This window comes from Lygodium microphyllum, chromosome 28, assembly GCF_053477565.2.
Source record: "Lygodium microphyllum isolate KBCC chromosome 28, Lygodium_microphyllum_v1.1.10, whole genome shotgun sequence".
NCBI classification, from domain to species: Eukaryota; Viridiplantae; Streptophyta; class Polypodiopsida; order Schizaeales; family Lygodiaceae; genus Lygodium; species Lygodium microphyllum.
The window spans coordinates 39,848,669-39,863,003 of NC_141162.1; positions in this window are offsets into that span (position 1 = coordinate 39,848,669).

Genomic DNA, 14,335 nt, shown 5'->3' on the forward strand with positions numbered 1-14,335 from the left:
CAATCGCTTATGATTTTTCCTAGCATCGTGTCTTTGATAGACATAACAATGCTTAACATAAATGAAAGCATCCTGGAAAATTGATGGCCACCAATATCTAGCACATAGAGCTTTCTAGGCAATACGTCATCCATCAAAATGTCCCCCACATGTTGAAACATGGCATTCCTCAAGAATAAATGGTACCTCATCAAGTACTACACATCGACGATAAATCTCATCCACACCTTTCCGATACAAGACACCCACTATAATCGAAAAGTGTAGTGCTTTGCTACTTAATCTTTTCTCTTCTTAGACTTTGATAAAGCAGCCCCAACCTCTCCTATAGATAGATAATGCATTATAGTTGCATACCAAGAAGGGATAGAAGCTATATCAATTTTGAATAAACCTTCAATGTCACTTCCTTCAACCAAAATTTCCTTTGGCTCTTTGAAATCCTCTAAGACATTCCACAATGCCATGCAACTTCGGTGGCTTACTCCTAATCTCATTATCAAACTCCTGCAAAGTGATTAACTACTTTGCTAAACCGTCAGGTAGCTACAACTTGCTCATTAATAGTCTAAGTCCTTTTGCCTTCATAAAAAATATTAACTTCTCATAGAGAATATAGTGCCTAAATTTCTTTGTTGCAAAAACCATTCCAAGGTACAATTTATCCATATAAGTATTATTAATTTTAGATATCCCTAATTTATGGCTAGCAAAGCCAATTGGATGATATCATTTCTCTTCCCAAATTTGGGCTAAATAGTAGCTAATACTATGCATTGTTGCTACTAAAAATATATAGAAGACCTCACCTTTTTTGGGTGCTTTTATTGGGATTGGTTCTTTTGCTAGTTCCTACTTCACATCCTTAAAAGATACCTGACATGCTTCACTACAATTAAACATTAAGCTAAAAGATAACATGTTTATCAATACTAGCGTTCTTTCTACTAATGCATTGATAAATCTCCGATAATTTTCCACTAACAACAAAAAGCTATGTATCTCTTTCGAAGTTCATGGCGGCCTCATAGCGGCTATGACCTTTATCTTTTCAAGGTCAATCACAATCCTACCTAAGCTAATCACATGGCCCAAGATGCACTTTCGTGGAATAAGAGCAATGCAAAACTGCCTGCAACGCTCAAAACATTTCCTTAAAATGATAAACTATCTATCCCTTATGGTGGCTACCCCCAGACCATCGATGAAAACTTTTAACTCCTCTGGGGAGATGTCACCAAAAGTCTTATCAGCTATTCATTGCCAAGAACCTGGCACATTGCATAACCCAAAGGCCATCATGTGATACACAAAGGTACTGAAGACAATGATAAATGTGGTTTTCAACTTATCTTACTCTATAATAGCCATTTGGTTGTATCCAACAAAGCAATCCATAAATGAATAGATTTCCCTACCTACTAATTGATCTAAAATATGATCAATGTGAATGGTAACGAATAGTAATCCTTAATCATTTTCTTATTAAGATCTTTGAAATCTATGCAAAGACGAATTTGATTATTCTTCTTTTTCTTTCTGATGATAACAAAACTAGTGAACACCACTCGGTGTGTTGTATTGGAAATATCAAGCCAAATTTTCATAATTTTTTCAATTTCTTAAATAGCTTGTCCCTTAGTTCTAAAGGCATACGCCTTAGTTTTTAGCCAGGCTGGGAGGAATACCTCTCAACTCATCATAACTCCAAGCAAAGATGTCACGGAATTCCTGAATCAAGGACACATAGTCTTCCTTTCTTCCAAATTGAGCATGGACCCTAATTTAATTGGCCATGAATCATTCATTGTCCAAAGCTCCAACTCAATTATTTATGCGTCTCTTATCCTATCCTGAGCCTCTATCGGTTCATTCAAAGTTATGCAATAGATATCATTTGTAGCGGACCCCTCTTTAGATTCGTCACTTGTCTTAAACTGTCATCAGCCATTCAAAGAATCATGGAGGTATATTATTGTATTTCTAACCTCTCTATCAATTCTGAACTCATGGAGGTATATTATTGTATTTCTAACCCTAACCTCTCTATCAATTCCGAACTCATAATGTTGATAGATGATCTCGTGTCCACAATAGCATGTTCTACTAATATGCCATCAACATATGATGCTACTCTTGGACAATGCTTTTCAACATACTCAAACCAATCATCTCCTACCCGTGATATGCCCAAGGGATCTACAATAGACGATTTGTAGTATGGTATCACAGCCTAGAGGTTGGGACCATAACTACGATTGATCTATTTTTTGCGGCCTTCCGAAGAGAGTTTGCCCTTGAAAGGGGAGGTCAATATTGGCTATGTGTTCTCAATGTAACACGTCAAGAACCTCACAAGAATGTTCGAGGCTATGCCAAGAATCTGAAGGAAGTATTTCGTAAATTACAAACTTATATTCCCATTCCAGTTGCCACTCAACTCCAATACTTTTTGCATGGGTTGGACTTTAATATCCATGTGCAATTGAGAAGTGTTGCTCTTGCCAACATTGACACGGCTTTATTACACGAGCACAGGAGATAGAGTCGCGATTACAAGTAGCCTATACTTCTAGAGAAAATTGGAATCCGAGTCTAGGTACTGGAAACACTTTGGCATTGACAAATGGAGGTCAAGGGATGTCCAATGAGTACTTCCAATGGGAGAGGAAGCATGATTCAAAATGTGCCCATGTTGCCAGCTTCTCCCAATGTGACCATGCTTATGGTCAATTAGATGGCTCTACCAAATGTTGGAAGCCAAACGAAAAATTCTAATGTTTTTTTAGGGAATCAACACAACATCCAATTTTCAATCAAGTGGTTAGGCCAATGGAATGACAGGTAGATGATCACGACTATGAGTCAAGTGTCTCGAATGTTCTAAGTGAAGTTAATGATATGATCAAGCACTATACTGACATGATCATTGAGCAACATAGGAAAATAACTATTGACATCAATTTCCTTAAGAAGTAGCATAATTTGATAGGGAGTCAGTGCCCTCAAAAGGGCCCCCCTCAAGGTTCAACTGTAAGTGGTGTGGCGGCCAACATTTCCCTATGAATTGTCCAAATGTTAAATATGACATATGTGGAAAGTTTGGCCACTGAACTAGTACCTATTGAAGCAAGATTAGCTCTCTCCAGTAAGGATATAAACAACTGAATCCAATAAACATAGAGTACAAGGGAATAATCTCCAGCAAGATGAGGGACTAAAACAAATATGGCAAAGAGAAGAAAAGCTACTGTAGAGGAGTTGCCTAGTGGCAGTGGAGTTAGCCTTATTGAAGCTGTGCATGTTAATGGCACTGAAGAGTCTAAACTACGGGTCATTACAAGAGGTCAAAAGGGTAAAGATGATAACAAAGACAAGGTAAAACCTATTGAGGGAAATCCTAAGCAAGATGATAAGGGAACGCAAGTTCTCTTTGTGAGGTTAAGTGGGATGTAAATCTCCTACAGTTGATCAAGTTATCCCCATTCCTAATGAACTATTCGTGGAACTAGGGTTGCTAAAACCCCTCCCTTGTTGTAGGGATATCAGACCAATCCATTGAGGAGAATGTCTTATAATAATCTCGGCCCACCATTGAGCCCTTTCAACTCTTTCTCGCTTCTAGAGCTTGTCTCGATGGTCTTTTGGATCTATTTCACTACCTTTTGGCATACACTCATAAATTAGTTCCTATCGACCAAGATTCGGACATTGCCACTTATTAGCAACTCTCAAAAAATGCACCACCTGTTGGGACCTGAAACGGGCCTGAATCTGACTCTAAGGCTCTAGCCAATCCTCTATGCTCAATCAAAACACCCCATGGCCTTACAGTCAGGAGCATTTAGAGGTTACACACTGATTGAACTAAATAAGCATTTGTATGGCTCGTAGTCTAATAGATAACCCTTCCACAACTCCTCACAGCGATCCCCTACACATATTGGCATTATACACCACACAAAACAAACACAAGGGGCACTTCTTGACTAATTGTTTCCATGGCTCACTTTAACTCTTCTACACCTCAAGGATTGGCCTCGAGATGCACCGTGAACACATGTAACACATACAACACATAGTTCTATCTTATACTCAACCATTCCAAGAGATAGAATATGATCCTCACTGCACAATCCCCAAAGAAATCGATCTCTAGCCCTACGGCTTGGGATACCTCAAATGTAATGCAATTGTGAATGATTCATAGTGCTCAACCATTTTTATTCATTTAAAATAGCATTGTGACAGTGCGAAACCATTTCTTTTCATGCTTTCATTCCAAGCGTAATTGTTGCATTGCATAGGGTTAGCACGAGTATGCTCGTGCTACTAAACCCTTTAATTCTCAAAAAACACATGTATCATATATGCAAAGTGCATCAGAACAAATCAAATTTAGCATGTAATCATAACTTATTAACCCCTCCCCTCCCTACTGCTTAAGGTTGCGCATTCGGTAGGTTTAGAGAGCATTTTGTTGTATTTTTTTTCATAAAGAGTAATAAATGATCACTTTCACATAAAGGCAGGGCTAAACTCATGCTAAACCTCATGCTTCAGCTCTACCATACGTCCATGAACACATATATATTTTTTTTTATTTTTTAAGTATGAAAAATCTATTTTTATCTATTTTTCTATTTATTTATCAATAAATATTGGTATTTTCTATATTTTTTTAAAATTTATTTAATTAAAATTTTTGAGATTTATTTTCATTCCTTGTTTCATCCCATGAGAACACCATTGACACATCAAAAACCCCCAAATCCATAATTTGCCTTAAAACCACAATTTTACAAGTTTTGCGTGTTTATGGCAAAATCAATAGACAATTGATTCTTGTTGATTTTCTTAATTTTTCTCATTAAAAATATCATTGACAATCAAGAGCAATCATTTTTAACCATTTGCAATCGAGATCTATCATAAAACGATGAAATTTATCATTTGCTCATAAAACCACACTTTATCTCACACGTATCTGGTGTTTGGAAGGCCATTGATGCTTAGTAATAGCCATTAATGCTCCTCCAAACGTGGATCTATGCTCCATCATATCTCAACATCATCTCCCAATCAAAATCTCTCAAATTAGCTCACCCCCTTCTCTCATAAATTGAACCATAGAAACATGCATCAAGAGGAGAGAGGAGAGAGAAAGACTGATTTTTGAAGTCACCATCCAAGTAGTCATTTTATGCAAGACATTAGGTGATGAAGAGCGAAAAATTCAAGAATGCCATGGCAATGATCAAAGAGATGACTTCATTGTTGCCTCTCACCATCCCTCTCCCACAAATCGTCACCATGGGGAGGGGCGTCATTTTTTTAAAGGCTACGGTTTTGAAATGCCTCCCCCCTCAATTGATAAAAATTTTTAAATTTTTCCCTTTTGCCCCCCTAAAGGCTCTTGGCCATGCCTTTCGATATCTTGGTCATTATTTGACCCATCCAATGTCCGCCGGCTCCTTGCTTCATTGTCCAACACTCAATTCGGGATTCGAAAAATCCTGCGTGTCTAGCTTGAGGTCATGAATGGACAATAAGTCATATTACTTTGGTTCAACACTCAAAAAATTTATGAAAAATCCACAACCACTGCAACAATTGAAATTTGCATTCCCATCTTTCACGGTCACTTAAATCATCGGATCTGTGTCTTCCACTTCTGTCGAGCTTTAAATTTCGCTTAAAATTTGCATCATTCTGATATTTTCCGGCATGTCTTGGACATTTAAATCCTGCTCTTAGACAACATCATCTTCTTGAACACAAAACTAATCTTTTTTATCACCAAATTGATCAACTTTCTTAATTATAACTTCATTACTTCTTCCTTCTTCAATAAAACTAATTGGAGATAAATTATGGTACTTGCAAGAGATGAAAATATGGAAGATATCTTCAAGTTACCAATTCAAGGTGTATGATGCTCCACTCTCCCATTGGTAAGATCCTTTGTTGGGTTTGAGGCACTCGAGGATCCTTGGCTACTTTGGCTCTTGTGCTCTCTCGCTCCCTTAGCCTCAATCTTTGGCAAAACCATAGGTAAAGGGTAGCAATCATCATCATCATCAATTGAACTTAAATCCAAATTTGAAACCAAAACATCTTCGTATTTCTCCTTGATCTTCTCCACTGCTCTAAGCAATCTCTCAACATGCTTCAAATTGGAGTAAGATTTAACTTTATAGCCTTCATGGTCATTATGCCACTCATAAGTATCATCAAGTACATTCTCAAAAGAACCCAAATTTTTCCATTCTCTATCTATTCTTGAACCTACAACTTTCTTTATTGCTGAAGAAAGCTTCGTGCGGCATTGAACTGCATACATAAATCAACCATGCAGAAATACTTGTAGGATTTCCCTCTTTCACAAGACTCATAAATATATATACAACATCTTGAGATATATCCATGCTCAAAGCAGATTGAGCATCTCTTTTGCTTCTTCTTAGATATACCCATGATTAAACATCCTTGCAATTTGCAATGGATCTACTTTTCTTTCACCCAACCTCCTAACTTTTGCAAAATTAATTGGTAGTAGGGTTTTAGCCTATGATATTCAAGTTATTTATGTAATTTCTATAGTTCAAGCTACTTGAAAGACTATTTCGGAAGTATTGCCTAAAAATTCCTATATTGTTCAGATTTCTCTGTGTTATATGGCTGGTCTCTAATAGATTTTTGACGATTCAAGTTACTCTTGCCATCTCTACAACTTCTAACACTTTTGCACTTCAGATCTTACCAATCAATTTCTCATTATGGCATTTTCTTGAAGTTGCTTTTGATCTCCTTCTTTGCTATTTCGTAGCACATTTCTTGTGAGTCTTCTTCATATATTTTTCCACCATCTCTTGAACATCTAAATTACATGAATCTGCCTAAATTACATGAATTTACCTAAAATGTAGGAACATGCATGAGTTGCAGGACACTGTCTAAATTGCAAGAATACACTTGAATGCATGTCTATCTTGAATTTGTTTGAATCTCTATTTGCTCTAAAATAGCCCAAATGCAAGACATTTTAAAGAAGAGATAATGTGATACCCTCCAATTATAGAAACGAATCATAATGTCTTCTTAGAAAAAAGATCACCTTTCTCTCATCATCTCCAATTTCCTTTAAAAGGCAGCACCCTCTTTTGCTACTCCTGTATCTTCCTCTACTACTACTGACATTTCAATTTGAAGAAGAAACATGGAGACTTGAAATTAGGGCTATGTCTTGAAACTTCCAAAAATGAACACTTGAAACTACTAGTTGTTACCTTAGGGAGGTCAGTCATAAATATATGCATGTATCACGTGGGTTCAACATAGGGGATTTTAAAAATACAATTTTTACACTTTTTTTACATACAAAAGGATCCCATATAAAGGGGTTACTTACAAACTGAATAGAAAAGGGTTATTTTTTATTAATGGCAAATTCACAGATAATGATATTTATAATAGTCCTTGAATGCGTGTGATATAGAGGCTATACATATAGTGAATTACCTGAGGTTGTTATAGATTAGAAATTTCAACTGGAGCCAAACTGCTTTGAACCCATGGCATTGAGAACTCTTGAATAGATTGGGATCTTCAAGCTATTAACTGAAGCATTGCAATACTATATTGTTTACATTGTATGAATCTTGAAATTAAAGCATTCGAATGGAACTTACAACAAGAACTTCAAGAAGGGAAGATGAAAGTAGAATGATCTGCCTTATAGACATTACTAAAATCTTCTTTGAATAAATTTGAATCCTTTGTTGCACCCAATCTTCAAATATTATAGTCCTCTACTTTCAGCACACGCTGCTCTTGCAAATTTCTTATTTCCATGCTTGATGCCTAAATCATGAGAATTATGCCCATGAAACCAGTAGGATCACGAAAGTGTTATGGTCTCTCAAGACCATAAGAGAAACACAAAAAATAGTAGACTACCTGAAATTACCCTATTGTTGCAGATAACTTTCTAAATCAATTTGCTGTCATTTTAAGCATTTAATATTTAGAAATGATATGTAGACATGAAATACATATTATATTCATTAATGCAAAACTATTGTCTTGAAAAATATCACATAGTTTATTATCATCACGACCATTCATGAATGAATAACTCAAAATAGACAACATTAGTTTTTCGAAAACCAACACAAATATATAGAAACACACATCATCAATGTGACCATATTGAGGCACTATCCTAAATATTTTTCTCATTCATGATCACAAAAAAATCTGAAAGGTTACAATTCCTGATACCTAGGACATGCATCTTCACTTCACGTAAAGTCACATGACATTTCCACGTCACTTTACATATGCTAATTACCAACACCTACATGCATATAAGTACAATCTTAAAATTAATAAATAGATTATGTAATTCAAGCCCTAACAATGTCCAATGCTCATATGTAGTCTAATTTTTAGTTACAACATTGTAGTGAACCTGCTTAGAGAGTGATAAAATAATCATGGACTTGCATAACTCATCTAGTTCATCCCAATCCTCCATTGCCATGTTTTTGGGTTTGGCACTCCTATTTTTGAGTGGTTTAACCTACATTTTGTGCACTACGATCTACCATATATGGGTCTTTCAATAGCTGTAATTAGTTCCATCTAGTTTCTCAATATTGAAGATAGCACCATCACGAGAACCACTAGCCATAATGAGACCAAGCAAGTGCACATAAGAGAAAAACGGGATGCTATAATATCTTGCTAATTAGCCACAAAACCACTACTAAATCAAGTCAAAAAAAAGAGGCAATGACAAAATAATGAGCTCTCTATAAACTATAGTCAAGAAACTGTTAAGTAGAGGTGACTGCCCTCAAATAGAAAGCATAAAATTGAAATGATAGGTTGCTACAATAAATTATTGCAATATGCCAACAACCAACTGTGAGCAACCAAGAGAGAAGAATCCAAGATCAATCGACACTAAAGACTGTCACAAGGGAAATGTGTCAAAAATCATACATGCAATAGGTATAGATGTCATGCACATGGTAGCTCTCAAGGGTAAATGAAGAGAAATGCGAGATGCATAATCCACTAAGTAAAAGCTCAATACATAACCCAAAAACATATAAATACTATTGGCAACATCCTGACACACATAACTATCAGGTCCAAGCCAAGAGATCAAATCAACCCATGACAAGATAATTGCATCCAATAAATATCAAGAGAGCATGTACATGTCATGATGAGTTCCATTGTCTCATTGTGATAAGCTCAAGCTCACCACGATAAACCAAATTCTTTGTAGTATATCCAAGTGTCAATGTGGCTCAATACATAAAGCCGAGTAGCTCCCACTAAAGCAAAAGTTGAATGCCAAATGAGCGAGTAAGGCTCAAAACATCATCTGAATGATATTCTAGTATCCAAGATGCATGAAGCATATGCTAAGAGCATAGAACCCAATAGATTCTTCAAGCCCATAATTGCATAATTCATTGAGTAACCAAGGCATCTAACCATAGCCAATATTAATGCAAAAGAGCTCAAATCTCGACTCAAAAGCATGCCATAGCATATTGGTAAGTATACATAACAATAGAGGTAGCGGCACATCCATTGAGTATCCTGTAAAGCATCAATGAGCATTAGGCATAAGCTTTTCATTGATAAATGCTTGTTGACCTATTATTATAGTACTAAAATGACAGTGAAATTTGATCTATTTTAAGCTTAAATCAGTCTAAAATCATAAACATACCATCCAAGCACCAAAATAGCAGCCCCGAAAGCATCAAACATGCATTATGGAAGTTATTGTTTGTTGTCCAAAACTAGAACATTTATGTTCCATGTGAAATAGAGAGAAAAAAAAGCATAGAATCAACTTTAAAAGTACCTAGATTTGTAAATCTCGTCACACTCTTTGTTTCTAGCTATAGAATGCCTAAATCGAATACCGTATGCAACAGATATGGCAAAAATATGACAATGCTGTCAAGTTGCAATAGTTATCCACAATTTCTACAACATGCTCTATATCCACTCAAAAATGGATAAAATGGTTGCTCCTTAGCTCAATAAGCACTCAATAGGGCTCAATTAAGCCTTAGAAAGCTCCTTGACAAGCGTAGAGCAAGCTAGAATAAGTCGGAAGAAGGAAAGACTCAATGCATACCTTGAGGGAAAGAAACAATGGCTACTGTGAAACCTTGAGTTGAAGCTTCAAATTTGAGCTGAAGCAAAGGATGAAGAAGCTGCTCAAATGGTTGGCTTTGATACCAATTGAAGGGAGTGAGCACGTTGTGGAAGCAGGTGAGCGAAAGCAAGAGCTATTGTGGAAGAAGCAAGAGAGAGAGAGAGAGAGAGAGAGAGAAGATGTGGGAACTCCAATAGTCACAATGTGTAACCGGCCTTCCCTTTATTCAAATGTCATTGAAAGAATAAAGAATGAAGTGACAGTGATGGGCATCCACCACCTGCAATGTTTATATAAGTTGTACAAGTTCTCTCACGGCCATATATAACACTCTCAGTACTTTCAAAGATTGGAACTCACTCTTTTGGGTTAGCAAATAATTTGCTAAGATCCCAATATTCTTAAAAACTATCTACATTGTTATTTTTCATGTTATGACTAGTGGAGTCTTTGTTTATCCTATGTTTTACAATCTCCATAGAAATATTATTAGAACCAATAGAACCATCACTGCTTTGACTCTTTGCCTTTATATCCCCCTCTATCTCTTGACTTGTAGTTGACTCCTTCTTCGAGCTACCCTTATTGGTCCCATTCATTCCCTCAAAGCTCATTGTTTGTCTCTCCTAATTGTAATTTGAAATCATCCTCTACTATAGAAGCCCCTATTTATACAAACTCAACTTCATAAGAATATCAGGTAGCTCATTATCTTCTAATCCATATGGTAAATCATCACCCAACTTTTCTACTAAGCTTAATATTTTAGCTACTTTCCTCACTCCCTTTGTGTCAAATGTTAATCACTCTAGATATTGCCACCCACGAAGATACATAGGCCCAATCTATTCTCCTAAAAGACTTGTATACTTCCTTATAAAACCAATCAAAGTGGTTTTGCATGCTAATAGTGTTAGGTTGAATTTCATCTACCAATTTAAAGTGTAATGCTAATAGAACAATCCTCCGTGGAACATCCAATTCCAAGTGTATAGTTGTTTGAAATCAATCCACAATTGGGGGCCAAAATGCTTATCCCTATCCACTAATTTGGTATTCCTAGTCTTGTTTGTGATAATGTGTTGAATATCTTGTGGCAATTTAGGAAAGCTATGTCATAATAGCTCATCAAAATCTCACTTCTTTAAACTTTGCAAGTATTATATTTAGAAACTCTTTCACCAAGTTTGGAAGTAACTAAAGTTCGATAAGTAGGTCAAATAGATGTAGGATTCTAACCATAGGCTCTATAGCTTCTTCTTATCTCTCTCAAGAGAGACTCCTCATATGTTACTCCTACCATTCTTATGGTGGTTTATTATTTGTTTCCTTTCAGGGATATTAAGCTTTGAAAGAGTTTTTGTTTAAATAATCGAAATATCTTATAGATCTCTCCTCCATTTCTATTCCTTTTTAGTGTGGCCTCTTCATCCTTAATATTTTTTTAAATTGTATTTAAGTTATTAAAATAGCATAGACCACCCCCTCTTCTCCTTAATTAACATGCTTGCCTCTCTTGGGCAAACACACAAAAAATGATGGCCCCCTAAGAGCCTCCTTGATAAACAAGCAAAATGGCTATATATAAAGCCATTATGTTAATTAAGAACTAAATGTGATCTAATGAGGTATTACTAACTCCAAATCAACTAACTAGATAAAGGATATGTTGACTCCCCACATGTAGTCCAACATTTATCTAATCCAATACTTTCATTTAGGTCACTTTAAATCCATTAAGTTTCACTATCGAGACCTCATTTTGAACTAAGACTACTACCATATTAAACCCAATTCCTTCAATATCTACATCAGAGAAAGTATTTGAATTAAAACCATTAACGCACCTTTAACTCCCATGAACACTATGACATAACCTCTAATATTTACTAATTATTATTTTAGCTCTAAACTTATTTTACAAATAAAGTACCCTTAAAGAAACTCCATTATCTATGAAATTTTATCAACACATTATGACTAGAAAATAAACTATAGTCTCTTTTTATACTTTCAACAAAATTCCTCTCTATCTTTACTTATTAATTTTATTTTAATTTGTGCAATAAAATCAAAATATCCATAACAACTACTTTGAGCCATTGAAAAATGCTCTAAACCAAAGTTTTTCCGTAACCAATATATCTCGCATGCAAAGAATCATCCATGAATGTTATCGTTTCTACGTAATATTCACTAATCACTCCCTAAAAATACTTAAAATTTTCTCATTTTTATTACTAAAAATTATGTATCTTTATAGTCAAAGCTCTATAATGGTTGAAAAATCATAAGTACGTCCCTCTAACCATGATTAAACTATTTTTTAATATATTGCCCTTAATCTTCTTATTTATCCCTAATTATGGAAAAATTAACATTCTGATTACTAAAATGCTCATATCTCTCATTATATTCATCATATCAAAGTGATTTTTTTCCCCTCAATGTGTTTTAACGATTTTTTAATTTACTTCTTATTAGTAATGCTTAGATTTTCTAATATTTTCTAGTTTGGGCCTAAAAGTATAGTTTTCAGGCTATTTTCCACCATTTTCTCATCATTTTGATCCATAGAATATAGTAATTCAACTCCATTCTACTACTTTGATACCCAAAAATCAAAAGAGCAATCCTTTCAACACCATTTTCCATTCAAACTTATCATTCCACTTTAATTTTAACTACAAAAGAAAGTGCCCATTTAATTGAAGGAATTCAAACTGTCTACTATATTTGACAATGTTGATAGTTGCTTCTCCTCTCTAGTTGTGCCCCATAATCTTGATATATTCTAATATCCTTTGCTCCATACCAATATCTTTGAATATTCCCTTAATCTTGCTATAATTTTATTCCTCTATGTGATAAAATGGTCTTCATGAATGGAATGATGAGAAAGGAGATGGAAGAGGGATAGTTTGCAACCAATATATGCTAAAAAAGATTGAGAATGGTGTACCAAATGATTAGCAATCCTCCTCCATGTTGACACCCACAATCTTGCTCTCTTTCTCTCTCTTGAACAACAACTCTTCACAAGACAACGCCTCTTCTACTTCTTAATTGCCCACTTGTTCAAAATTTTAGCTTTCATACTTGAATCGATTATCTCTTGCACCCTTCCACATCTCTCACCTATTTTTGACCCTACCCATAGTTCTTTAGCCTAAATTCTATGCATACATACTAAATTATATTCGCATTTTCTTCCATCTCAAAATGTCTACCACTTCCATAAATCTAAACATGCATTCATCTTTTACTACTTACTAATTATAATCTCTAAAAATTCTCATCTAAAATATCCTAAACTCCTCCACTTCTACTCTATAATTGCATCATCAAATATCGCTTTGTGACTTAATTTTATTAAATTTTGTAAGAAATATTGTGTAATACATAATTGGAACCATCTAGTTTGCATGAATAATCTTATAAAAATAGCTCTAAATTAGCATCTATCAACACTTTACTGATGATCATAATTTGGCAACAGGTTGTTTACCTTCCTTCACTTCTAAGCATTGGTATCGTCTAGTTTGACGTCATCCAATATGCACCACCTAGTCAGTCAATTTGCATGTCCTCCTCCTCCTCCTAAGCATTGGCATCATCTAGTTTGACACCATCTAATCCACGACACCTTGTTAGTCAAATTGAATGTTTGGTTTGATGTCATCTAATCATCGATGCTTGATTAGTCAATTTGGTCTCGTGTAGCTTCACAACATGGTTTTTTGTTATGCATTTGGATTAAAGATGCTTGCTTTCTGTACATGCGAGAGAGTATAGATATATGTGAAGTTAGACTCCTACCCTGGCCCACTCGATAATTTTGCTTCCATTGAGTCTACAACATGGGTAAGTTCTAGAAGATGTTATCGAAGCCAAGGTCTATGACTTTGAAATTACATAAATGGCTAGAAAGCACAAAGGCAGTTGGAGTTGAGTGGTGAGATAGCTACCTTTGCTTGCAAGCATACCTAATGCCACCACAGGCCATGAGCCTTGATGGCCCACATCACCTACCCCATGAACATTGGAAACCGATCATTGCCGTAACACCTTTTCTTGACAAAGCAACACCTTTTCTTTTACCTCTATCAGATATCTTGCTTTCCTCTCTCTCTCTCTCTCTCT